This window comes from Bombina bombina, chromosome 2 (assembly GCF_027579735.1).
Source record: "Bombina bombina isolate aBomBom1 chromosome 2, aBomBom1.pri, whole genome shotgun sequence".
Taxonomy (NCBI): domain Eukaryota; kingdom Metazoa; phylum Chordata; class Amphibia; order Anura; family Bombinatoridae; genus Bombina; species Bombina bombina.
The window spans coordinates 826,575,514-826,601,347 of NC_069500.1; the positions used below are offsets into that span (position 1 = coordinate 826,575,514).

General features: G+C 40.0%; 1 protein-coding gene across 1 annotated transcript in view; it reads left to right on the forward strand.

The window, feature by feature from the left end:
- Positions 1–19,586, forward strand: part of MBD3 (methyl-CpG binding domain protein 3) — a 50,238-nt gene extending 30,652 nt beyond the window's left edge. Inside the window, exon 7 of the mRNA XM_053703101.1 lies at positions 17,186–19,586. The gene's annotated coding sequence lies outside the window, so the exon portion shown is untranslated. The remainder of the gene's footprint in view (positions 1–17,185) is intronic.
- The last annotated feature ends 6,248 nt before the right edge of the window (positions 19,587–25,834 follow it).

Sequence of the window (25,834 nt, forward strand, 5' to 3'; positions counted from 1 at the left end):
TATATTTTTTAAAAGAAGACAACCTAAGGTATTAAACTTGGGGTATTTTGACTTTTTTCATGCAACCATTTTACTACCAATCTATGCCAAAGTTTGGGGGGGAAAAAAAAATAATTAGATTTTTTTACAAAATAGCAATTTAAGAATACATTTACTGATAATATTAAGGGTTACTGCCAAATAACACCCTCATATGTCTTCAGCAGCATCTCCTGGGTACAGTGATACCACCCATGTATAGGTGTGTCGGGTTCTCGGGGGGCTAAAAGCTCTTATTTTTAGGGAGCGCATTCCAGTTTTTCAACTTGGAATTTTCACATCGGTCATCATGCACCCATGTCCTATTTGGGACATTTCTGAAGCTGGTCAATGGAATTTACCCCCATCAAACCATATATTTTTGAAAAGTAGACACCCTAGGGTATTTCAAATGCTTGTATTTTAACACTTTCCATGCACTAATTCAACCACCAGTCTTTGTCAAACTTTTGGGTAGTCATTATTTTGTGTTATTTTTCACACACATTGTACTTTAGGCATGGATTCTCAGTTCCTGTTATGTGTTACTACCAAAAAAACCCTCAATATGTGTTCAACAACATCTCCTGAGTACAGTGATACCACCCATGTATAGGTGTGTCGGGTTCTCTGGGGGCTAAAAGGCCTTAATTTTAGGAAGCGCATTCCAGTTTTTCAACTTGGAATTTTCACATCGGTCATCATGCACCCATGTCCTATTTGGGACATTTCTGAAGCTGGTCAATGGAATTTACCCCCATCAAACCATATATTTTTGAAAAGTAGACACCCTAGGGTATTTCAAATGCTTGTATTTTAACACTTTCCATGCACTAATTCAACCACCAGTCTTTGTCAAACTTTTGGGTAGTCATTTTTTTGTGTTATTTTTCACACACATTGTACTTTAGGCATGGATTCTCAGTTCCTGTTATATGTTACTGCCAAAAAACACCTCAATATGTGTTCAACAACATCTCCCGAGTACAGTGATACCACCCATGTATAGGTGTGTTGGGTTCTCTGGGGGCTAGAAGGCCTTATTTTTAGGAAGCGCATTCCAGTTTTTCAACTTGGAATTTTCACATCGGTCATCATGCACACATGTCCTATTTGGGACATTTCTGAAGCCGGTCAATGAAATTTACCCCCATAAAACCATATATTTTTGAGAAGTAGACCCCCTAGGGTATTTGAAATGCTGGTATTTTCACACTTTCCATGAACTTATTTAACCACCAGTCTTTGTCAAACTTTTGGGTAGTCATTTTTTTGTGTTATTTTTCACACACATTGTACTTTAGGCATGGATTCTCAGTTCCTGTTATGTGTTTACTGCCAAAAAACACCTCAATATGTGTTCAACAACATCTCCTGAGTACAGTGATACCACCCATGTATAGGTGTGTTGGGTTCTCTGGGGGCTAGAAGGCCTTATTTTTAGGAAGCGCATTCCATTTTTTACACTTCCCATTTTCACATCCCATGCACCCATGTTCTATTTAAGACATTTCTGAAGCCGGCCAATGTAATTTACCCCCATAAAACCATATATTTTTGAAAAGTAGACATCCTAGGGTATTTCAAATGCAGGTGTTTTAACACTTTCCATACACTAATTCAACCACTAGTCTTTGTCAAACTATTGGGCATTCATTTCTTTGTGTTATTTTTCACATACATTGTACTTTAGACATGGATTCACAGCTCCTGTTATGTGTTACTACCAAAGAAGACACCAATATGTGGTCACCAACATCTCCTGAATTCAGTGATACCACCTATGCATAGGTTTGGTGGCTTGTTTGGGCGGTGCAATGCCAAATGTCTGACATGTGTTTGTGATTTTTTTTCACATTTAACATATTTTCTTTGCCTATCGTCTTTTTTTGGGGGTCTTTTAACATACCCCAATTTATTTGTTTTCCATAAATGTGATTATATTTAAAAAGTTGACCCCCCAAGGTATTATACATGGAGTGGTTTGATGACTTTGATGCAACCGTTTTAGCCCAAAAAATTGGAGAAAGTATATGGTGGTAATTTTTCAATTTTCATTGTTACAGACACATTGCTTTTTTACTATGATTTAGGAGAGACTGTTGTAAGTTATTGCAAAAGAATACTTCAGGTTGTTTTCTGCAAGGCACCCTGAGTACACCTATGCCCCCCATGCATAGGTTTGCCAGGATTTTGGGAAGGTTATGTTACATGATTTTAGTTATTAAAAATGAGAGTATTTCTTCTGATAGGCCTATCTTTAGTTTGGGGCCTATCACATACCCCACTTTTATTTATTGCATTCAAAGTGTATATTTTTTAAATGTTGACACCCCAAGGTATTGTATATGGTGTGCTTTGATGCCTTTGAAGCAACCGTTTTAGCCCAAAAAATTGGAGAAAGTATATGGTGGTAATTTTTCAATTTTCATTTTTACAGACACATTGCTTTTTGACTATGATTTAGGAGAGATTGTTGTAAGTTATTGCAAAAGAATACTTCAGGTTGTTTTCTGCAAGGCACCCTGAGTACACCTATGCCCCCCATGCATAGGTTTGCCAGGATTTTGGGAAGGTTATGTTACAATTTTATGACTTGTGATTTTAGTTATTAAAAATGAGAGTATTTCTTCTGATAGGCCTATCTTTAGTTTGGGGCCTATCACATACCCCACTTTTATTTATTGCATTCAAAGTGTATATTTTTTAAATGTTGACACCCCAAGGTATTGTATATGGTGTGCTTTGATGCCTTTGAAGCAACCGTTTTAGCCCAAAAAATTGGAGAAAGTGTATGGTGGTAATTTTTCAATTTTCATTTTTACAGACACATTGCTTTTTGACTATAATTTAGGAGAGACTGTTGTAAGTTATTACAAAAACATACTTCAGGTTGTTTTCTGCAAGGCACCCTGAGAACACCTATGTCCCCCATGCATAGGTTTGACAGGGGTTTTGTTTAAAAAAAAACAGGCCCAATTTTAGAAAAAAATAGAGTAGTGAAATGTAAAAATCTGGCACAGTAAAAGTAAAAAAAACAAAAAAACATCTAACTGTAAACATAACCAAAAAAAATATAGATATATGTAACAGCAAATGTATTTATTTTTCTCCAACATAGGTGTGTCCGGTCCACGGCGTCATCCTTACTTGTGGGATATTCTCTTCCCCAACAGGAAATGGCAAAGAGCCCAGCAAAGCTGGTCACATGATCCCTCCTAGGCTCCGCCTACCCCAGTCATTCTCTTTGCCGTTGTACAGGCAACATCTCCACGGAGATGGCTTAGAGTTTTTTAGTGTTTAACTGTAGTTTTTATTATTCAATCAAGAGTTTGTTATTTTAAAATAGTGCTGGTATGTACTATTTACTCAGAAACAGAAAAGAGATGAAGATTTCTGTTTGTATGAGGAAAATGATTTTAGCAACCGTTACTAAAATCCATGGCTGTTCCACACAGGACTGTTGAGAGCTATTAACTTCAGTTGGGGGAACAGTGAGCAGTCTCTTGCTGCTTGAGGTATGACACATTCTAACAAGACGATGTAATGCTGGAAGCTGTCATTTTCCCTCTGGGATCCGGTAAGCCATGTTTATTACGATTGTAAATAAGGGCTTCAAAAAGGGCTTATTAAGACTGTAGACTTTTTTTTGGGCTAAATCGATTGATTATTAACACATATTTAGCCTTGAGGAATCATTTTATCTGGGTATTTTGATATAATAATATCGGCAGGCACTGTTTTAGACACCTTATTCTTTAGGGGCTTTCCCAAAGCATAGGCAGAGCCTCATTTTCGCGCCGGTGTTGCGCACTTGTTTTTGAGAGGCATGGCATGCAGTCGCATGTGAGAGGAGCTCTGATACTTAGAAAAGACTTTCTGAAGGCGTCATTTGGTATCGTATTCCCCTTGGGGCTTGGTTGGGTCTCAGCAAAGCAGATACCAGGGACTGTAAAGGGGTTAAAGTTCAAAACGGCTCCGGTTCCGTTATTTTAAGGGTTAAAGCTTCCAAATTTGGTGTGCAATACTTTTAAGGCTTTAAGACACTGTGGTGAAAATTTGGTGAATTTTGAACAATTCCTTCATGTTTTTTCGCATTTGTAGTAATAAAGTGTGTTCAGTTTAAAATTTAAAGTGACAGTAACGGTTTTATTTTAAAACGTTTTTTGTACTTGTTATCAAGTTTATGCCTGTTTAACATGTCTGAACTACCAGATAGACTGTGTTCTGAATGTGGGGAAGCCAGAATTCCTATTCATTTAAATAAATGTGATTTATGTGACAATGACAATGATGCCCAAGATGATTCCTCAAGTGAGGGGAGTAAGCATGGTACTGCATCATTCCCTCCTTCGTCTACACGAGTCTTGCCCACTCAGGAGGCCCCTAGTACATCTAGCGCGCCAATACTCCTTACTATGCAACAATTAACGGCTGTAATGGATAATTCTGTCAAAAACATTTTAGCCAAAATGAACACTTATCAGCGTAAGCGCGACTGCTCTGTTTTAGATACTGAAGAGCATGACGACGCTGATATTAATATTTCTGAAGGGCCCCTAACTCAGTCTGATGGGGCCAGGGAGGTTTTGTCTGAGGGAGAAATTACTGATTCAGGGAACATTTCTCAACAAGCTGAACCTGATGTGATTGCATTTAAATTTAAGTTGGAACATCTCCGCATTCTGCTTAAGGAGGTATTATCCACTCTGGATGATTGTGACAAGTTGGTCATCCCAGAGAAACTATGTAAAATGGACAAGTTCCTAGAGGTGCCGGGGCTCCCAGAAGCTTTTCCTATACCCAAGCGGGTGGCGGACATTGTTAATAAAGAATGGGAAAGGCCCGGTATTCCTTTCGTCCCTCCCCCCATATTTAAAAAATTGTTTCCTATGGTCGACCCCAGAAAGGACTTATGGCAGACAGTCCCCAAGGTCGAGGGAGCGGTTTCCACTTTAAACAAACGCACCACTATACCCATAGAGGATAGTTGTGCTTTCAAAGATCCTATGGATAAAAAATTAGAAGGTTTGCTTAAAAAGATGTTTGTTCAGCAGGGTTACCTTCTACAACCAATTTCATGCATTGTCCCTGTCGCTACAGCCGCATGTTTCTGGTTCGATGAGCTGATAAAGGCGGTCGACAGTGATTCTCCTCCTTATGAGGAGATTATGGACAGAATCAATGCTCTCAAATTGGCTAATTCTTTCACCCTAGACGCCACTTTGCAATTGGCTAGGTTAGCGGCTAAGAATTCTGGGTTTGCTATTGTGGCGCGCAGAGCGCTTTGGTTGAAATCTTGGTCGGCTGATGCGTCTTCCAAGAACAAGCTACTTAACATTCCTTTCAAGGGGAAAACGCTGTTTGGCCCTGACTTGAAAGAGATTATCTCGGATATCACTGGGGGTAAGGGCCACGCCCTTCCTCAGGATCGGCCTTTCAAGGCAAAAAATAAACCTAATTTTCGTCCCTTTCGTAGAAACGGACCAGCCCAAAGTGCTACGTCCTCTAAGCAAGAGGGTAATACTTCTCAAGCCAAGCCAGCTTGGAGACCAATGCAAGGCTGGAACAAGGGAAAGCAGGCCAAGAAACCTGCCACTGCTACCAAGACAGCATGAAATGTTGGCCCCCGATCCGGGACCGGATCTGGTGGGGGGCAGACTCTCTCTCTTCGCTCAGGCTTGGGCAAGAGATGTTCTGGATCCTTGGGCGCTAGAAATAGTCTCCCAAGGTTATCTTCTGGAATTCAAGGGACTTCCCCCAAGGGGGAGGTTCCACAGGTCTCAGTTGTCTTCAGACCACATAAAAAGACAGGCATTCTTACATTGTGTAGAAGACCTGTTAAAAATGGGAGTGATTCATCCCGTTCCATTAAGAGAACAAGGGATGGGGTTCTACTCCAATCTGTTTATAGTTCCCAAAAAAGAGGGAACGTTCAGACCAATCTTAGATCTCAAGATCTTAAACAAGTTTCTCAAGGTTCCATCGTTCAAGATGGAAACCATTCGAACTATTCTTCCTTCCATCCAGGAAGGTCAATTCATGACCACGGTGGATTTAAAGGATGCGTATCTACATATTCCTATCCACAAGGAACATCATCGGTTCCTGAGGTTCGCATTCCTGGACAAACATTACCAGTTCGTGGCGCTTCCTTTCGGATTAGCCACTGCTCCAAGGATTTTCACAAAGGTACTAGGGTCCCTTCTAGCTGTGCTAAGACCAAGGGGCATTGCTGTAGTACCTTACTTGGACGACATTCTGATTCAAGCGTCGTCCCTTCCTCAAGCAAAGGCTCACACGGACATTGTCCTGGCCTTTCTCAGATCTCACGGATGGAAAGTGAACGTGGAAAAGAGTTCTCTATCTCCGTCAACAAGGGTTCCCTTCTTGGGAACAATAATAGACTCCTTAGAAATGAGGATTTTTCTGACAGAGGCCAGAAAAACAAAACTTCTAGACTCTTGTCGGATACTTCATTCCGTTCCTCTTCCTTCCATAGCTCAGTGCATGGAAGTGATCGGGTTGATGGTAGCGGCAATGGACATAGTTCCTTTTGCACGCATTCATCTAGGACCATTACAACTGTGCATGCTCAGTCAGTGGAATGGGGACTATACAGACTTGTCTCCGAAGATACAAGTAAATCAGAGGACCAGAGACTCACTCCGTTGGTGGCTGTCCCTGGACAACCTGTCACGAGGGATGACATTCCGCAGACCAGAGTGGGTCATTGTCACGACCGACGCCAGTCTGATGGGCTGGGGCGCGGTCTGGGGATCCCTGAAAGCTCAGGGTCTTTGGTCTCGGGAAGAATCTCTTCTACCGATAAATATTCTGGAACTGAGAGCGATATTCAATGCTCTCAAGGCTTGGCCTCAGCTAGCGAGGGCCAAGTTCATACGGTTTCAATCAGACAACATGACAACTGTTGCGTACATCAACCATCAGGGGGGAACAAGGAGTTCCCTGGCGATGGAAGAAGTGACCAAAATCATTCTATGGGCGGAGTCTCACTCCTGCCACCTGTCTGCTATCCACATCCCAGGAGTGGAAAATTGGGAAGCGGATTTTCTGAGTCGTCAGACATTGCATCCGGGGGAGTGGGAACTCCATCCGGAAATCTTTGCCCAAGTCACTCAGCTGTGGGGCATTCCAGACATGGATCTGATGGCCTCTCGTCAGAACTTCAAAGTTCCTTGCTACGGGTCCAGATCCAGGGATCCCAAGGCGGCTCTAGTGGATGCACTAGTAGCACCTTGGACCTTCAAACTAGCTTATGTGTTCCCGCCGTTTCCTCTCATCCCCAGGCTGGTAGCCAGGATCAATCAGGAGAGGGCGTCGGTGATCTTGATAGCTCCTGCGTGGCCACGCAGGACTTGGTACGCAGATCTGGTGAATATGTCATCGGCTCCTCCTTGGAAGCTACCTTTGAGACGAGACCTTCTTGTTCAGGGTCCGTTCGAACATCCGAATCTGGTTTCACTCCAGCTGACTGCTTGGAGATTGAACGCTTGATCTTATCGAAGCGAGGATTCTCAGATTCTGTTATCGATACTCTTGTTCAGGCCAGAAAGCCTGTAACTAGAAAGATTTACCACAAAATTTTGAAAAAATATATCTGTTGGTGTGAATCTAAAGGATTCCCTTGGGACAAGGTTAAGATTCCTAGGATTCTATCCTTCCTTCAAGAAGGATTGGAAAAAGGATTATCTGCAAGTTCCCTGAAGGGACAGATTTCTGCCTTGTCTGTGTTACTTCACAAAAAGCTGGCCGCTGTGCCAGATGTTCAAGCCTTTGTTCAGGCTCTGGTTAGAATTAAGCCTGTTTACAAACCTTTGACTCCTCCTTGGAGTCTCAATTTAGTTCTTTCAGTTCTTCAGGGGGTTCCGTTTGAACCCTTACATTCCGTTGATATTAAGTTATTATCTTGGAAAGTTTTGTTTTTAGTTGCAATTTCTTCTGCTAGAAGAGTTTCAGAATTATCTGCTCTGCAGTGTTCTCCTCCTTATCTGGTGTTCCATGCAGATAAGGTGGTTTTACGTACTAAACCTGGTTTTCTTCCAAAAGTTGTTTCTAACAAAAACATTAACCAGGAGATTATCGTACCTTCTCTGTGTCCGAAACCAGTTTCAAAGAAGGAACGTTTGTTGCACAATTTGGATGTTGTTCGCGCTCTAAAATTCTATTTAGATGCTACAAAGGATTTTAGACAAACATCTTCCTTGTTTGTTGTTTATTCCGGTAAAAGGAGAGGTCAAAAAGCAACTTCTACCTCTCTCTCTTTTTGGATTAAAAGCATCATCAGATTGGCTTACGAGACTGCCGGACGGCAGCCTCCCGAAAGAATCACAGCTCATTCCACTAGGGCTGTGGCTTCCACATGGGCCTTCAAGAACGAGGCTTCTGTTGATCAGATATGTAGGGCAGCGACTTGGTCTTCACTGCACACTTTTACCAAATTTTACAAGTTTGATACTTTTGCTTCTTCTGAGGCTATTTTTGGGAGAAAGGTTTTGCAAGCCTTGGTGCCTTCCATTTAGGTGACCTGATTTGCTCCCTCCCTTCATCCGTGTCCTAAAGCTTTGGTATTGGTTCCCACAAGTAAGGATGACGCCGTGGACCGGACACACCTATGTTGGAGAAAACAGAATTTATGTTTACCTGATAAATTACTTTCTCCAACGGTGTGTCCGGTCCACGGCCCGCCCTGGTTTTTTTAATCAGGTCTGATAATTTATTTTCTTTAACTACAGTCACCACGGTACCATATGGTTTCTCCTATGCAAATATTCCTCCTTAACGTCGGTCGAATGACTGGGGTAGGCGGAGCCTAGGAGGGATCATGTGACCAGCTTTGCTGGGCTCTTTGCCATTTCCTGTTGGGGAAGAGAATATCCCACAAGTAAGGATGACGCCGTGGACCGGACACACCGTTGGAGAAAGTAATTTATCAGGTAAACATAAATTCTGTTTTTTAAAAATTGACCATTGTATGGTACCGCTTGAAGCAGTCCCCAATGCAGAGTGCAGGCTGTCCAGGGCAATCAGGACAGTAATATATGGTGTCCCTTCTCTTCCCCCTCTTGGTACAGACTCTGCATTTTTTTTGTGGTTTCTGCTTTGTGGCAGTAGGGGGGATTTTAAAAATAAAATGGGTAGCCCCAACTCTGCTCTCTCCCATCACCGCCCGGGGAGCAGGTGCATCATGGTACAAAATCCCCGTAATAATCTGGAGCTGAAACTGTAAAAAAGTCTTTTTAACTCTGGGGTTTGCTTTTTTGAACAACAAAAAAGCGTTGTGGGTTGCAATCTGCATTAGGTAAATTGCAACCTTTTTGTACCAGGCCCTTGTCTTCCGCATAATTAGGTAGGGCTGCAGCAGCTGATCAGCCAGATCAACCCCACCCATATGCCGGTTATAAGACTTGATGCACACTGGCTTCCTTATGATCTCAGCTCTGCCACGTACAGAAACCGCCACCGTCCTCTCTGTGTGGATGGTGGTAAGAAGGTATACATCCTTCTTGTCTCTGTACTTCAGTGCCAACAGCTCCTCTTGGCGCAGAGCTGAGGTCTCCCCCCTTCGTAGCCGGGTGCGTACAAGCTGTCCTGGGAAACCTGCGCGGTTCTTTTTAATTGCAATACAGTAGCTTGAACAAAAGGACACTTGTATAAAAATTGTCTAAGTACAAGTGATACCCTTTGTTCATTAGGGGTAATATCAGGTCCCAGACAATCTTGCCAGTGGTTCCCATATGTTCTGGGCAACCTGGAGGGTCAAGGTGGCTATCCTTTCCCTCATACACCCGGAAGGCCTGAGTATACCCAGTCTCGCTGTCACAGAGCTTATACACCTTTACCCCATATCTGGAGCGTTTGGAAGGAATATACTGCTTGAATCCCAGCCTTCCCTTATACTTCATTAGGGATTCATCAACGCATATATTCCTTCCAGGTGTATAAGCCTCTGCAAACCTGGCAGAAAAGTGGGTTATCAGGGGGCGGATTTTATACAGCCTGTCAAATTGGGGATGCTCCCTAGGGGGGCACAGGCTGTTGTCGCTGAAGTGCATGAAATGCAGAATCATTTCATACCTCTTCCTCGACATAGTCTGGGAGAAAATGGGGGTAGAGCAGATGGGGCTAGTACTCCAGTAGGAGCGAATGGAGGGTTTCTTTATGATGCCCATCAGCATAGTCAATGCCCAGAATTTTTTGAATTCTGGCACATTGATGGGGGCCCATTGCTGCTTTGCCAAATATGTTCCAGGCTTTGCAGCACGGAACTGATGGGCATATAAATTAGTTTGGGCGACAATGTTCCCCAATATATCATCGCCCAGAAACACTTCCAGAAACTGCTGGGGGCTAAAACCTGCCACATCTATATTTATGCCAGCATTTGCTGTGAAGGGTGGGATATCTGGCCTCTGGAGATGAGGCGTTACCCACTCTTCAGCAGCAATGGCAGCAACACGCCTCCTTCTGGCAGGGGGGCTAGCAGGGGGGCTAGCAGCCACAGATACATCACTATCAGTTGAGACTGCATCTAGTGATGTATCTGAGCACATGGCAGGGTCAAAATTGGGGTCTGAGTCAGAAATAGAGGCATCTGACTCTGACGCAAGGATGGCATACGCCTCCTCAGCACTATATCTTTTCTGTGACATTTTTGTATCGCAGAAAACAATTACTAAAAAAAATTAAATTAACTAAATTAATTAACTAAATTAACTAGCAAAAAAGTACAGCTATGCTACTGCCAGTGATTTATAGCGATCACTGGCAAGCTAGAGGTTAATGGCTCTGAAAATTAAATTAAATTAACTAAATGTTTCTGAAAAGAGCCTTTGGGTTTTTAAAAAATTACAACAACAAAATTAACCCCTAAAAAAAATGCACAGACAGCAAAAAAGTACAGCTATGCAACTGCCAGTGATTTATAGCGATCACTGGCAAGCTAGGGGTTAATGGCTCTGAAAATTAAATTAAATTAACTAAATGTTTCTGAAAAGAGCCTTTGGGTTTTTAAAAAATTACAACAACAAAATTAACCCCTAAACAAATGCACAGACAGCAAAATGCAGCAAAAAAAAAAGTGCACCTTTGCTACTGCCAGTGATATATAGCGATCACTGGCAAGCTAGGGGTTAATGGCTCTGAAAATTAAATTAAATTAACTAAATGTTTCTGAAAAGAGCCTTTGGGTTTTTAAAAAATTACAACAACAAAATTAACCCCTAAAAAAATGCACAGACAGCAAAATGCAGCAAAAAAAAAAGTGCACCTTTGCTACTGCCAGTGATATATAGCGATCACTGGCAAGCTAGGGGTTAATGGCTCTGAAAATTAAATTAAATTAACTAAATGTTTCTGAAAAGAGCCTTTGGGTTTTTAAAAAATTACAACAACAAAATTAACCCCTCAAAAAACGCACAGACAGCAAAATGCAGCAAAAAAAAGTGCACCTATGTTACTGCCAGTGATATATAGTGATCACTGGCAAGCTAGGGGTTAATGGCTCTGAAAAGAGCCTTTGGTTCTATATTTTTTAACAAATAAAAGAAATAAATCTCTCTCTCTGCTAAATACAGGTCTCTCTCTCTCTCCAACAAAATGGCAAGTGAGGAGAGGGAGGGAGATCCACACTGATCATAGTCAATATTTACAAATATTGACATGATCAGACAAATGGGGTATTTTATTATTATTATTTTTTTTAGGGTGGGAGGCTCAGATTGGGTGACCCTAGCTTGCCCCTATGATGATGCAGGCTAGGGACACCCCCAGAGGCCCCATGATGCACTGGGCATCGCCATCTTGGATGCCTAGTGAAGGGGGCTATTTAGTGTTTTTTTTATTTTAATCGTTTTTATTTTTATTTATTTTTTTATTTTAATTTACAACTAACTAAGTGCCTCGACCCACCGAGGCACTTAGCAAACAAGCAGAGCATCGGAAACGTGTCCGATCGCTTCCGATGCTCTGAAACACTGCCGGGCTCCACGTGGAGCGAAACCGGAAGTGATCACTCGTGGGGGAGTGATCAATCCGGTCCCGGCACTCGGGAACAGTATTGCAGGATGCCTAGACCTCAAGGCAAGCCTGCAATACTGTTAGAGCAGCTGGAAGCGATTTCGATCGCTTCCAGTGCTCTGTTAAACCGACGACGTATGCCATACGTCCTCGGTCGTTAAGTGCTTTTTTTTTGAGGACGTATGGCATACGTCGTCGGTCGTTAAGGGGTTAATGACCACAGCACTTTTCCATTTTCTGTCCGTTTGGGACCAAGGCTATTTTTACATTTTTGCAGTGTTTGTGTTTAGCTGTAATTTCCCTCTTACTCATTTACTGTACCCACACATATTATATACCGTTTTTCTCGCCATTAAATGGACTTTCAAAATCTACCATTATTTTCATCATATCTTTTATATTTTGCTATTAAAAAAAAAAAATACAAAATATGATGAAAAAATGGAAAAAACACACTTTTTCTATCTTTGACCGCCAAAATATGTTGCACATCTACAACCACCAAAAAACACATATGCTAAATAGTTTCTAAATTTTGTCCTGAGTTTAGAAATACCCAATGTTTACATGTTCTTTGATTTTTTTGCAAGTTATAGGGCCATAAATACAAGTAGCACTTTGCTATTTCCAAACCACTTTTTTTCAAAATTAGGGCTAGTTACATTGGAACACTGATATTTGTCAGGAATCCCTGAATATCCCTTGACATGTATATATTTTTTTTTAGAAGACATCCCAAAGTATTGATCTAGACCCATTTTGGCATATTTCATGCCACCATTTCACCGCCAAATACGATCAAATAAAAAAAAATTGTTCACTTTTTTCGCAATTTTTTTTACAAACTTTAGGTTTGTCACCGAAATTATTTACAAACAACTTTTGGAATTATGGCATAAATGGTTGTAAATGCATCTCTGGGATCCCCTTTGTTCATAAATAGCAGACATATATGGCTTTGGCTTTGCTTTTTGGTAATTAGAAGGCTGCTAAATGCCACTGCGCACCACACGTGTATTATGCCCAGCAGTGAATGGGTTAATTAGGGAGCTTCTAGGGTTAATTTTAGCTTTAGTGTAGTAGACAACCCCAAGTATTGATCTAGACCCATTTTGGCATATTTCATGCCACCATTTCACTGCCAAATGCGATCAAATTAAAAAAGTTACATTTTTCACAATTTTAGGTTTCTCACTGAAATTATTTACAAACAGCTTGTGCAATTATGGCACAAATGGTTGTAAATGCTTCTCTGGGATCCCCTTTCTTCAGAAATAGCAGACATGTATGGCTTTGGTGTTGCTTTTTGGTAATTAGAAGGCCGTTAAATACTGCTGCGCACCACACGTGTATTATGCCCAGCAGTGAAGGGGTTAATTAGGGAGCTTGTAGGGTTAATTTTAGCTTTAATGTAGTGTAGTAGACAACCCAAAGTGCACGCGCCCGCCCCCCTCCGCATCACAAGGGCCATCGATGGCCGCCTCCCACCCACCAACGAGCATAGCCATCGATGTCCGATGCAGAGAGGGCCACAGAGTGGCCCTCTCTGCATCGGATGGCTAAAAATGGTTACTGCAAAATGCCTCGATATCGAGGCATCACTGCAATAACCGGAAAGCAGCTGGAAGCGAGCAGGATCGCTTCCAGCTGCTTTCCAGACCGAGGACGTGCAGAGTACGTCCTCGGGCATTAACTGTCTTTTTTTTTTTTTTTTTTAGCATGTACCCTGCACATCCTTGGTCGTTAAGGGGTTAAAGGGACATGAAACCAAAAAATTTCTTTCTTGATTCAGATAGAGAATAGAATTGTTAACAACTTTCCAATTTACTTCTATTATTTAATGTGCTTCCTTCTCTTGTTATCCTTTGATGAAAGGTTTAAGCAAACTCAGGAGCAACAGAGAACCTAGGTTCTAGCTGGTGATTACATATATATATCGATTGTGATTGGCTCACCCATGTGTTCAGTTAGAAACCATTAGGGCATTGCTGCTCCTTCAACAAATGATACCAAGAGAATGAAACGGATTAAATAATACAAGTACATTAGAAAGTTGTTTAAAATTGTATCTTCTATCTGAATCATGCAAGAAACATTTTGGGTTTCATGTTCCTTGTAAGATGTGTATTGGTTTGATTTAATAGCTAAATAAACAAAACAAATTGACATTTCATTAGAAAGGTAAAGCTCACATAGTATCTGAGTAGGATCAATTCTGATGTTGCATTCCCCATCCACTTAATGTCCTGTTACTGTTCTCAAGTCTAAGGTACAATATCCACTACTGTGGTTGACACATGAAGTATAGAAAATGAGTTTTCATGTCTCTAGTTTCTGCTTATTGCACAGTAATTTTGGCTAGGCAGTTTATTGGATCCACTGTGCAGACCTACATGAGTGAGGGAGAAAGCTTTACAACTGTAATTTACTCTAGGGATACGTTTCCATGCTTTAAAAATAAATGGTTAATATATTAATTTATATAGCCCCCTAAATACCAAACAACCCTTGCTAGAGATTTTGAGATCCTTTTTATTGTGAAATAATTGGACTGAGCGTGGAGTGTTAAAGGGACATGAAACCCATATATTTTTTATGATTCAGATAAAGCACACAATTTTCAAATACTTTCGAAAGTATTTACATGATCTAATTGTTTTTGTTCTCTTTGTATCCTTTGAAAGTATACCTATGTAGGTATATACCAGGTTATAAATATAATTTATTTATTCTTTAAAATAACCTCCAATTAAAATTTATATACAAAACAATTAAAAATTAGAATTCCTAAATTCTTATATTAGTTAAAATTATATACACACTGAATTATATTTATGTAGAAACTAGATTATGAATCAATTATGCACACTTATTCCGTTACAATATTCTATAGAACAGATCATAAACAAAATATATACTGTATCTTTAAAATTTATCTTACTTACAATGAATCACATTAAAATACCAGAATCTTCTATAATTAGCCAATAACGCTAATTTAATGCCCAATATGGATTACAAGCATACTCTGCTTAATTTACAACAATCAGAGATTTAACCACAATAACCAATTTATATGAAATTTGACAATAATAAGCCTGACTTAGAGATATAAAATACAAAAGACTAGCAAACAAAATTATTTAGCATTAATGTGACTAGTTCTAAACTACACAGGACTATGAAAATAAATTTAAAATACCATATATGCTCTTTAATTGAAGCTGGTATTTTAAACTGTAGCCACAATGAATGTATTTGCTTTACAATATTAAATTAGCACCATATGCATTACCACATAACCAAATTAGTGTTCAGCTTTCAGAATTTCTTGTGGGTCATCTAAGAAGAATTTAGTCCACTATTGCAAGGGTACAGGCCTCAAAACTTTTCTTTCTATTCTCAGTGTCCCAAAATGGCAGAGAATATACTTGGCACAAAACCTGTGTGTTTCTCTCTTCAAAGGTTATGCTTTTTTGAGTCTGTCCCTTTTGTCTAGTGTGTGTTCTTATTCAAGATTAACCCCTCCCTTCTTTTCTTTAATCATTCCCACAAGAGTTTGATAGGCCCTCGGAGCTGAACATATCATTGGCTATTTGAGAAACGTCTCCCTGAGCAGCCAAATAGCTTTTGGTTTTAATACTGGATTTAGGCCATTGGGGGCAGTAGACAGACTAATAGTTTCATTTTCGACACTGTTAACAGCTTACTATATCTTTTCAAATGTATATTTAATATACTCACTATTTTCTGATATTAATATATTTATATGTTTAGTACATATGGTAACATCTAATATCATTAAAAATGTACAATTTGAGATAAATAAATGAGTATATTATCAATTCTATATTAAAATATGCTTATTGGAGTCTCATTCCTTTTTCAATATAAATATAGACCACATCTCTTGATAGTGTTATTTTGAGTGCATTTAAACACAATTTATATATAATTTATGGGACATTTTACTGTTTGCTCCTCGGTCTGAAATGAAAGAAACAATGTTCTGAAGTAAGTTGATCAAACACTTAAAATAGACAGTTATATATTCACTTTAGATTTAAAGGTATCTTATGCGATAAATTCTGCTATTTTAAAATCTAAGTTGTCACCAAGTCTGGGGAGGATGTTTATTGAAAACTCAGCATATACCAATTTGCGTTGAAGTGTGAATGGTCACTTTCCCTGTCAAACTGTTTTTTCTCTGCATACACTTAAGCTTCAAAAGAGTTTAAAGGGACACTATACCCAAACATTTTCTTTCATGATTAAGGTAGAGAATACAATTTTAAACAACATTCCAATTTACTTCTATTACCTAATTTGCTTCATTCTTTAGATATACTTTAATGAAGAAATAGCAATGCACACGGTGAACCAATCACAGGAGGCATCTATGTGCAGCTACCAATCAGCAGCTACTAAGCATATCTAGATATGCTTTTCAGCAAAGAATATCAAGAGAATGAAGCAAATTAGATAATAGAAGTAAATTAGAAAGTTGTTAATAATTGTATGCTCTTTCTAAATCATGAAAGAAAAAATTTGGGTTTCATGTCCCTTTTAATATTGTAGACAGACTCTCATTGCAGGGGTTCGTCAATTTCACTAATTGAAACAAATGTCTCCCTTTTGCTCTCTTAGATGTCTTGAGCAGTGAGGGGGTCAGTGGTGATCTGAAACCAATTCCTTTGTTCTCTGATTTTCTGTAATCGGGAAAAGGGGTTTGGTATGTTGTGGCCATAGCCCACTCAATTCATGTCAGAGGAGATCTTACCGGACATAAAATATCAAAATTTATTTGATACATATGTAGTTTATTTAATACTATTCACAGGTACCCTGACACCTAGGTAGGCTCGGAAGCTGCTGACTGGTGGCTGTACATATATGCCTTTTTGTCATTGCCTTTTAGCTAGCTCCCAGTAGTGTATTGTTGCTCCTTCAAAAAAGGATACCAAGAGAATAAAACAAATTAGATAGACTCCTTTTTCCAATTTACTTATATCTAAATCATGGGAGGGGGGGGGATTTGGTTTCATGTCCTTTTTTTTTTTTTTTTTTTTTTTTTTTGGGGCACATTCCCAAATATTCATGCTGACTTATTTTTTTATTTTTTTACCAGGTATCAAACTACAGAAGACATTTGATGCAGGATATATGCTGAAGACATAATGCAGCAGGACTCTATCTTTTTGAAACAGAGACCACCCAAATGTTATAAGCAGCATAACAAGTTCTGCATACAGGTCATTGATTTGTAGAGACTTTGGGACTTTGGAAAGGAGGATGGGGAGATGCATGACTAATGAACTTATCCCACTTTGTCCTGGACAAAGCATGCTTGGACATTATCCATAAGTCAAAGTATTAAATCAATTTTGGGTGCACGAGTAGCAAATTCTGATCATCTATAAATTGAGATATTCAACTTACCCTTCCCCAGATATTATTAAATGTACAGTACATAGAAATTCTGCATAGAGGGCTGCTGCAGAATTTAGAGGTAAACTCAAAATTAGTATTTTTGTTAAGCTCTCAAGATACAAGACTAAAAAGTTGACACTCATGTTATATAATTTATTGCTGTTAACTGTACTTCAGGTTTTGGCAGACAAATGATACCCTTAATAGTTAAGGAACCTGAAATTTGCAAGTAAAGATTTAGTTTAAGTAAAAAAACCAAACAAATACAAAACAACTTTGACTTGATCCTTGGCGTTACTTGCTCCAAAGACAGAATTAGGACTGTGCCCTAAATTATTTTTTACTTTTGTACAAAACCAAACATTTCCTTTGGGGTCATAAGGCCATTTTTCTAAAACACCCCAAAAAATATATAAAATAAATGCCCTGGTTAATCATTTTCAGTTAATAGTGTGAGGCAGTATAAGAGTAGATAGAATTTTTAGAATCTTTTTTTAATCTGACTTTTTTTTTTTTTTTTGTAAAGTCTTGGACATCTGTATGACACTATTGTATCTTACAGCTGTTATTTAACACCTAAATGCAGAAATGATTTACTGCATAACAAGCAGGTTAACAACATTGCTACACTATATTAAGACCCCATAGAATAACTTTTTCTCTAACTCTATGTATACGTGCTTTTGTAAACAAGTTTAGAGAAACTGGCTATCCACTCTGTGTCCTTTGTCTGCAGATACCAGCAATGTGCAAGGCTGTGCTGATCCTATATTAAACTCTGCTCCATTTATTTAGTAATTTACTGTTCCTGGTCTGATGCTTTATGTACTGCTTATTTAATTTATTTTAATAGGCCTTATCTAGAGTGATGTTTCTTAGTTCCAGTATAAATACACCTTACTGGTTAAATTTTAAAGGAACAGTATACTGGTAAAAAAATATTTTCACTTATGTGTTTTAGTGGTTTGTTATACCAGCTGCAGAGTTTAAAATGTTGTTGAAATGATGCATTTCGGTTTCTTTTGTATATGAAATAACATTTCTGCTAACTGAATCAACAACCAATTAAAGCGACCTAAAACCCAATTTTTTTTTCTTTCATGATTTATATAGAACATAACATTTTAAACAACTTTCTAATTTTACTTCTATTAGCAAATATTCTTAGTTTTCTTGTTATCCTTTGTGGAAAAGCAAAAATGTAAGCTCAAGAGTGTGCACGTGTCTGCAGCAGTTTTGCAACAATGTTTTACATTAGCAGGGGCACTAGATGGCAGCACTATTTCCTGTTGTGTAGTGCTTCAGGCATGTTCACGCTACCTAGGTATCTTCAACAAAGAATAACATGAGAATGAAAATAAATTGATAATAGCAGTAAATTGGAAACTTTTTAACATATCCGCTATCTGAATCATGAAAGAAAAGTTTGGGGTTTAATGACCCTTTTAAATGGGCTGAGCTTGCAGGTAGTGCAGCCATCTTATCTATATATACACAGTCCTCTTTATCTTCTCACTGTATACTCAAACCAATACTTACTGAAAGACCAATGCTTACAACAGTGGAAAATTAACATTTTAGTACCTCACCACCCCCTTCTCCAATGGGAGCATGTTCATGTTTACATTGCTTTAATTTAAACCATACTTAAAGGGATGCTAAAGTCAAATTTTTCATGATGCATATAGAACATGCAATTAAAAAAAAAAAATCTAACTTCCATTATCAATTGTACATATTCTTTTTATATGCATACTTTCTAAGGCACCTATTTATACTGAGCATGTGCAAAAGTTCAGTGAATGAGCCTGATTTGCTGATGGCTGTTGCATGATAGTTTATGGGGAAATAGAAGTAACCCTAGAGGCAGAACATTATTTCACTTTCTGCAAATATTTGTTTTAATTTTATTTCAAAATGACCTACAGAAACAGTTTCACAAATCCAGTTTTAAATTAGGCAATTACACTAAAGCACAGTTGCAATGTGTTTGACTGGAGGATAAAGCATTGTTTAACATTTTATAATATATTGCAGCAGTTGAACATTGCATTGCACTTTTTTTTTTGTTTATCTTGAATAAATTTTGTTTCCTTTGCTCTTGGTCTATCATCACATAATAATTATAGGTGCGTTGCTCACAAGAACGCTTTACATTCAGAAGTCACAGCTTTGCAGACTGGCAAAGGTTAGGTGTCGCGGTTGAAAATATCCATGAGAGCCAGTCCTCAATGAATATGCAGCTGCTTTGCAGCGCTGCTCTGTATTTGACAGTTTTCTTCCAACAGCGCTTCACTCTGGCTGCCCTTGCACAGTGCTTTTTGAAGAGAACAGTCAGAGCTGCACTACAAAGCAAAAGCGCTAACAGTTCCAGCATGTCTTGTTCTTTCTGCAGCCATGCTGCATTTTTTGTGATGACATTTCAGATCATAGCATATTCTGCTTTGAGGGAAGTAACTTCAAATTGTCAGAAGATGATCTGCTCATTTGAAATTCAGAGTAAATGGTATTGTGTTGTCTTATTATACATTTGATTATGCAATTCTTTTGTATAAGTCTTTAAAGGGACAGTCAAGTCCAAAAAAACTTTTATGATTCAAATAGGGCATTTAATTTTAAACAACTTTCTAATTTTACTTTTATCACCAATTTTGCTTTGTACTCTTGGTTGAAAACTAAACCTAGGAGGTCCATATGCTAATTTCTTTTTAAAGACACAATGAGTCCACAGATAATCTTCATTACTTATGGGATATTCACCTCCTGGTCCGCAGGAGGAGGCAAAGAGCAGCAGAGCTGTTAAATTGCTCCTGTCTTCCCTCCCACTCCAGTCATTCTCTTTGCCTACATTACTGCTAGGAAGAGGTAAAGTTAGGTGTTTAAAAATAATAAACTCTTGATTGAAGAATATTTTCTAAGTTGTACAAGATTGTGATGCTTTGTTCTAGGGTGTAGCTGTAGTCTATATCAGTCTCTTCAGTAGAGCTTTTGGTTACTTTAAAGCAATGGGAACTTGTGGGACATAATTCTCATTGCGCCTCCCATACATTTATGCTGCCCTTATCCTGATGGCCTAAGAAATCTTACTCGGGCTTTATCATTTTTCACTGGGCTATGGGAGGGAGAGGACCTCTTAAACCTGCTGGGCTGTCTTGCTGTCAGACAGCATTAAGGTAAGTGCTGACTTTTTTTATTCTGGGAGGAACACAAAACTCAGAGGAAAGTGGGCACTTTAATTATATACTTAAACATAAGGCTCGGTCATGGGTCTCTTATGTTGGGACATCATGCTCTCTGTGTATGGAGAGTCTTGGGACAGCATATGTACAGGCACTGGGGCTGGGAGTTAAGCTTGTTTTTCATTACGGTTAATTTCCCTAACGGTTTTATTTTTTCTGTGAAGCCGGTTGGGCTGTGTGTTTTAGTAACGCCCACGATGGGCGGGGCTATCATTTTTGCACGCTTCCTGTGAGCTGCGCAATATTCAGCCGTGTCTGGTGTGAGGGACGGCGGAACAGTGTCGCACTATAGCCGCATGGTTTTTAACTATATAGAGCAAGCGGTTTTAGTGTCATTGGAGCCCTTATCCGGATAGTTAAGAACATTGCAGTGACCCCGGTTGGCAGATAGGCACCTCAGCAGAGTTGCTGAGGTGTTTGGGTGTCTGATTTTTCTTTAACTAACTGGGTACGTTTTTTTTTTCTTGCTGCAGAAAAATAGTTGTCTTTTTAAAATTTAAAGACACCGTAACGGTTTAAGTGATTACATTTTTTTGGAGATATAAAGTAATTTGATTATCTTCTAATTTTTTGGAACACTTTTTTCTTCATGTAGTAAAGTTTCATTTTATATTTTAAAGGGACAGTAACAATTTAGTATTAAATTTTTTTTATTTTTTTATTACATTGTCACCTTATTGTGTTTCAGTGTGGACTTAGGAGCCGTGCAGAATGTTACTTGCTCCATGTGTTTGGATGCAAATGTGTAACCACCAATCCCTTTTTGTCCCTCATGTATTGAGAGGGCTTTATGTTATACGGAAAAGATTTTGCATGAACATAATTTTTCAAAAGCGGATGCTTCTCAGGAGTCTAATGACGAGATTCAGAGTATGCCGCAGTTTTTTTCCCAAGCGTCCCAAACTTAAACGACCGCACAAGCAGTGCCCTGTACTTCTGCTCTAGCGCCTGCTGGAGTTGCCTTAAAAGACATAGTTGCGCTTCTTACAATTTCTGATGCGTTGTCTGCTTTTCCTATGCTACAAAGCAAACGTAAGAGGAAACGTAAGAGGGAACTGAGATGGAGGGTATTGAGGTTCCATCGGAAGGCGAAATTTCAGACTCAGAAAGTTCATTGCCTTTGACTGATTCAGAGGTTGTATCTTTCAGGTCTAAACTAGAACACCTCCGCCTGTTACTCAGGGAGGTTTTGGTTACTTTAGACTGTGATTCCAAAGTAGTGGTCGCTCCTGTGAAGTAGAGTAAATTGGACAGATATTTCGAAGTTCCTTCTTACTCAGATATTTTTCCAGTGCCGAAGTGAGCTTCGGAGATTGTTTCTAAGGAATGGGGGAGACCAGGTATTCCCTTCTCTCCCTCTCCTATTTTCAAAAAGATGTTTCCTATAACTGACTCTGTCAGGGAGTCTTGCCAAACGGTTCCTAAGGTGTAAGGGGCTATTTCCACTTTAGCCAAGCAAACTACTATTCCCATTGAGGATAGTTGTGCTTTTAAGGATCCCATGGACAAGAAGTTAGAGGGTCTACTTAAAAAAAAAAATTATGTTCACTAGGGTCTGCTATTGCAGCCAGCTGCGTGCATTGCTACTGTCACTAGTGCGGCAGCTTATTGGTTTGATGCTCTGTCTGAGTCTCTCAGGACTGAGACTTCCTTGGAGGAAATCTAAGATAGGATTAAAGCTCTGAAGTTAGCTAATGCTTTTATTACAGACGCTTCTCTGCAAATTAATAAATTGGCAGCTAAAAGTTCGGGGTTCTCTATCCTAGCCCGCAGAGCTTTATGGTTAAAACCTTGGTCTGCGGATGTGTCATCCAAGTCTAAGCTTCTAGCGATTCCTTACAAGGGGAAGACCTTGTTTGGACCTGGCCTGACGGAAATTATCTCTGATATCACGGGAGGTAAGGGTCATCTCCTTCCTCAGGATAAGAGAAACAAACAAAAAGGACGACAAAGTAATTTTCGTTCCTTTTGAAATTTCAAGGGAAATTCTTTCTCTTCCTCCTCCAAACCGGAACAATCTAAACCTACTTGGAGACCCAACCAGTCTTGGAACAAGGGTAAACAATCCAAGAAGCCTGCTTTTGAATCCAAGACAGCATGAAGGACATGCCCCTGATCCGGGACCGGATCTGGTAGGGAGCAGACTTTTCTTCTTTGTTCAGGCTTGGGTTCGGGACGTTCAGGATTCATGGGCAGTAGAAATAGTGTCCCAGGGATACAAACTGGAGTTCAAAAATTTTTCTCCCAGAGGAAGGTTTCTTCTTTCAAGATTATCTGCAGACCAGATGAAAAAAAAAAAAAGAGGCGTTCTTACATTGTGTAAGAGACCTCCCTGGGAGTGATTGTTCCCGTTCCAGTACAGGAACATGGGCAGGGTTTTCATTCAAATCTGTGGTTCCCAAAAAGGAGAGAACCTTCAGACCTATCTTAGACCTCAAGAGTCTAAACAAGTTTCTCAAAGTTCCGTCATTCAAGATGGAAACTATTCGTACCATTGATCCAGGAGGGTCAAGTTATGTCGACAGTGGGATTAAAGGATGCTTATGTGCATGTTCCTATCCACAGAGATCGTCAAAGGTTCCTGAGGTTTGCTTTTCTAGACAAACACTTCCAGTTTGTGGCTCTTCCTTTCGGACTGGCCACGGCCCCCAGAATTTTCACAAAGGCTCTGCGGTCTCTTCTGGCGGTTCTAAAACCATGAGGCATTGCGGTGGCGCCTTATCTGGACGATATTCTAATGCAGGCACTATCTTTTCAACTAGCAAAATCTCATACCGAGGTTGTTCTATCCTTCCTGAGAGCCCACGGGTGGAAGGTAAATCTGGGAAAGAGTTCCTTAAAGGGACTGAACCCAAATTTTTTCTTGTGATTCAGATATGAAATTTTAAGCAACTTTCTAATTTACTCCTATCATCAAATTGTCTTCATTCTCTTGATATCTTTATTTGAAATACAAGAATGTAAGTTTAGATGCTGGCCCATTTTTGGTGAACAACCTGGGTTGTTGCTGATTGGTGGATAAATTAATCCACCAATAAAAAAGTGCTGTCCAGAGTATTGAACCAAAAAAAAAGCTTAGGTGACTTATTTTTCAAATAAAGATAGCAAGAGAGCGAAGAAAAATGTCTAATAGGAGTAAGTTAGAAAGTTGCTTAAAATTGCATGTTCTATCTGAATCACAAAAGGAAAAAAATTTGGTTTCAGTGTCCCTTTATTCTCGAATACAAAGGTGACTTTCTTGGGAACTCTAATTGATTCTATATCTGAGGATTTTTCTGACAGAAGTCAGGAAATCAAAGATTCTCGATACCTGTCGAGTCCTTCAGTCCACTCCTCGGCCGTCAGTGGCCCAGTGCATGGAAGTAATAGGACTGATGGTAGTGGCAATGGACATCATCCCGTTTGCTCGTTTTCACCTCATACCTCTGCAGTTAAACATGCTCAGGCAGTGGAATGGAGATTATGCAGACTTGTCTCCTCGAATAACCTTGGAACAGGAGACGAGGGGCTCGCTTCAATGGTGGTTGTCTCTGAATCATCTATCCCAGGGAACATGCTTTCGCAGACCGTCCTGGGTTATTGTGACAACAGACGCCAGCCTTCTAGGGTGGAGAGCTGTCTGGGGTTCCCTAAAGGTTTAGGGAGTGTGGACTCAGGGGGGAGTCTGTTCTTCCTTTAAACATCCTGGAACTAAGAGCGATCTTCAATGCTCTTCTGGCCTGGCCTCAGTTAGCCTCAGCCCAGTTTATCAGATTCCAGTCGGACAACATAACTTCAGTGGCTTACATCAATCAGGGAGGAACGAGGAGTTCCTTAGCGATGACCGAGGTAACCAAGATAATCCGGTGGGTGGAGGCCCATTCTTGCTATCTGTCGGCGATCTACATCCCAGGGGTGGACAACTGGGAGCCGGACTTTCTGAGCAGGCAGACTTTTCACCCGGGAGAGTGGGAACTCCATCCGGAAGCGTTCTCCAACCTGTTTCTCAAATGGGGTCGGCCGGAGTTAGATCTCATGGCATCTCGTCAGAATGCCAAGCTCCCGAAATACGGGTCGAGGTCCAGGGACCCCCAGGCGGAACTGATAGATGCTCTGGGGGTTCCTTGGTCCTTCAGCCTTGCATACCTATTTCCTCCGTTTGTACTTCTTCCTCGGGTCATTGCTCGAATCAAACAGGAGAGGGCGTCGATGATTCTTATTGCTCCGGCTTGGCCTTGCAGGATTTGATATGCAGATCTGGTGGAAATGTCATCTCTGCCACCTTGGAGACTTCCGTTGAGGAAGGACCTTTTTGATTCAAGGACCATTCCTTCACCCAAATCTAGTTTCTCTGAAGCTGACTGCTTTGAGATTGAACGCTTAATTTTATCCAAGCGGGGGGTTTTCTGAATCGGTCATAGAGACCATGATTCAGGCTCGTAAGCCTGTGACTAGAAAAATTTACCATAAAATTTGGCGCAAATACCTTTTTATTGGTGTGAATCCAAGGGTTACTCACGGAGTAGGGTTAGGATTCCTAGAATTTTGTCTTTTCTCCAAGAGGGTTTGGAGAAGGGTTTATCAACGAGTTCCCTAAGGGTCAGATCTCGGCTTCATCTGTTTTGTTACACAAACGTCTGACGGATGTTCCAGATGTTCAATCGTTCTGTCAGGCCTGTGTTCAAACCAGTTACTCCTCCATGGAGTCTTAATTTAGTTCTCAAAGTTGTTCAAGGGGCTCTGTTTGAGCCTATGCATTCCTTAGATCAGTGTTTTTCAACCAGTGTGCCGTGAGAGATCCTCAGGTGTGCCACGGCAGACTGACAACAGCGTGACATATTTCTCTTGTAAAGGTGTATCCAGTCCACGGGTTCTTCCATTACTTGTGGGATATTCTCCTTCCCAACAGGAAGCTGCAAGAGGACACCCACAGCAGAGCTGTCTATATAGCTCCTCCCCTAACTGCCACCCCCAGTCATTCTCTTGCAGCTCTCGACAAGAAAGGAAGTATCAAGAGAGATGTGGTGAATTAGTGTAGTTTTTTACCTTCAATCAAAAGTTTGTTATTTTTAAACGGTACCGGCGTTGTACTGTTTTTACTCTCAGGCAGAAATTGGAAGAAGAATTCT